This window comes from Micropterus dolomieu, linkage group LG21, assembly GCF_021292245.1.
Source record: "Micropterus dolomieu isolate WLL.071019.BEF.003 ecotype Adirondacks linkage group LG21, ASM2129224v1, whole genome shotgun sequence".
NCBI classification, from domain to species: domain Eukaryota; kingdom Metazoa; phylum Chordata; class Actinopteri; order Centrarchiformes; family Centrarchidae; genus Micropterus; species Micropterus dolomieu.
Window position 1 is genome coordinate 22,671,663 of NC_060170.1, and position 3,158 is coordinate 22,674,820.

The following is a 3,158-nucleotide window of genomic DNA, read 5'->3' on the forward strand; positions in this document are numbered from 1 at the left end:
TGCTTTACGTTACCTGGTCTGTGCTTGTAAAATATCCACCTCGACTTGTAACGTCATTTCAAGTTTTTAACCGAGGAAAGTCTGTGCGAGTGAACACACGCAGGGGGGTGTTTCTTCTGACCATAAAAATAGTTTAAAACTACAATGAACCATCTGGTTTCTTCAATTTTCACTCAGGAGCAAAAATCTGCTTATAATTTGACATTTATCATAAGAATAGTCGATATTGAATGATATCAAATGTTTTATCGTGATAACATTTTCAGCCATATTGCCCGGCCCCAAGTACCAGCACCTATATCTTCCACTTCAAGCACTGATTATAGGTGGTGGCAGAAAAATTACCAGAATGCAGGAAATGAAGTGTTTAATGTTCTAAATCTTCTGGGGTAGGAACCCCAGACCCCCCATCATATACTTACACATCGAACGTTTTATCAAACCAGTGTACAATTTTCATCTTGTGAACCCAAAATTGTGTTTCTTCATGTTTCATGAGCTAAGTGTATGTCACACTCCCTATGTCCCCGTCAACACAAAGTTACACTCTTGCCCCCTACACTCCATCTTTTTCATAAACCCCGAACACATTTCAGGCAAAGAAAATTTTCTTGCCTGAGGTTTAACTTTCAAAAAACGCCGTATTTTATTTTCATACTGCATATTGCTGTAGCTCCTCTTTTCACCCTGTGTGTCGAAGGCTTCGTTTTAGCTATGGAGTGATACAGCTTGTCACTAAATGATCTTTGTTGGGAGTTGCACATGCGCAGTTCCTAGTTAAGGACTACTAGCCAATCGCCAATCGGAAGCAGAGATGGGCAGGTCAGCGAGAAGCCAGTAAACAGCTTCGATTCAGCTGTAGGCTACATGTTGCCGACCAGCTTGGCAACATAGACTGGAGCAAGAGTTTCAGAGTGAGTTATTAATCTGTAACAAATGTATTTTTCATCCATAAGGATATGAAGGATAACTGAGCTCTGTCTCTACATCACAGTAACAACTTTATGTCCATTGACTGCTTGGAGGGTAGCTAGTGTTTGGAAGGGAGTTGGACTAGCCGCTTGGTGAGCGTTAAATGAGGCGCATTTAGCACTCCTGTGACGTCACAGGGATGAAAGGGAAACGGCTGGACTATAAACACGCTGTTTTCAAGCAGTTCAGAGCAGTGTTTTCTGTGGGAGATGGGAACTCCCTTTGGGCTAGACTTTGGGCTTTTTCACTTTGCAAACCTATTACATGCACAAAAAAGGTATCTAACTCAATGAAAGAGAGGAGAAAAAGGCATAATACCACTGCTTTAAATTTCATTCACAATGGTCTTAAATTTGACCAGGTGAAACCTGCAGAAACCCTGATTGTTCCATTACCTCGTCCACCTGACTTAAGAATTTGCATAGTGTGGAACTTCTTATTTTAAACCATCTTTATTTGCTTATGATTCCATAAAATTTTAAATAAAATACTTTTTAATTTTAAGTAAAAGTGCTGCTCATGGAATAAAATTATGCATAGTCGCTTGTTCCACAAAACCCAATTTGTGCAAAAAGTGACTAAGTAGTGAAAGGAAATTTTATTTCGCTCAAAAGATTTAAGGTATTATCACTTAACACCAAAAAATCCCATTAGGAGAATGTTCAACATTATTGCACAAAAGAATGAAAACAAATTGATTATCAAAATTGTTGCTGGTTGATTATCTGATCAAGCAGTCAATTACTTAGTCTATTCAGCTTTATGCAAGATGTGCCTTATTTTGTGTCCTTAAAAATGTAGAAATGACAGAAGATGTTTTGATACTAATAATTGAATTGCAATAATGGAGTTGTACTTATATTTTTCAGGACAACTATCTGAAAATGGGCATTTTGTAAATTTAAAGTTGATTTGTAGTAATTTTGTTGAGTGAGTTTCTATTAGTATTTGAGGGAAATCTACTCAAAAAAATATGTTTTGTGCTAGACTCAGAGTATAAGTTGTGCACAATTGCATTTATTGAATAAAGAATTAGTGGAATTTAATTTTATTAAGCATCAGTGAATCAATGTAATTTAGTATGCGGAAATTAAATGTTTTTTAAAAATGTATTATATTTAAGTTAAGGTTTACTCAAAAATATTACCACTGCTGAGGTAATCAAATAATTTGAGTATTCTGAACTTATTTGGGTTTACAGTGCAACATTGAACACAGGGTGCAGATGTTGGTTTCGGCTGTTTGAGTTGTTTAATAGGCTGCCTCATTAACAAGCAAGTGGCTCACCTGAAAAATAATAATATAAATAATAAAAACTGTGTTAACGTGCGATAAAATAATTGTCAGCGTTAATTAGCCTAATTAATGCGTTAATAACGTGTTAACGTGGCCAGCCCTACAAAAAACGCGTCTACACGTTGACCTTTTGAGTGACACCTTAATTGACCCAATAGAAACTTCCATGTCCTGTCCACGGCCTACAATAGCCAATGAGTGTCCACATAGCCAGGAAGTGCCAGTCCCCTTTCTTTCGTGTATACACCGAGCCACCAATTGTGCAGAGAAAGACGCAACAGTTAAAAAAATATTCAATAATATTTTCCACAGACATGTATTATTGTCGAATACAAAAACGCCTCACACCGGAGAACTTTAAGCTCTGAAACCTGTTCTGGTACAACTCCTAAATAGGATTTTGAACCTGAAAATGAGCATAATACCACCTCTTTAAAACCTATATCAAAGGAAATACAGTCAAGCTGGCATGCGGTGTACCTGCTGACGTGAAAAATGGATCACCGGTGGAGAGAAGAAAAAAACATGGAAAATTCAGGGGAGCAGACAGGCAGAGAGGGGTCCAACTGCAGACCCCCATTGTCAGGCCACCTCCACTGTCAGGCCGGTCTTTTACGTCCCCACAGGACGCAACGTGATGCATTCGGTTGTTTCGCTAGGTGACTGGTTAGCATTATCCAAAACATTGAGTAAAGTCTGAATGCACTGCTCTTGGTATATGTTCACTGTCAATATTGTACATCTAAATCACACAAATTACAGAATGTTACACGTGTGTAAGTTAGGTTATTTGTCGTTCTACATAGGTAACTTTAGGCTACGCCAACAGTGGCTAGCGTTAGCTCCTGAAGTAGCAGGATTAGCTTTTTTTTCCATTGGATAACGTAAGC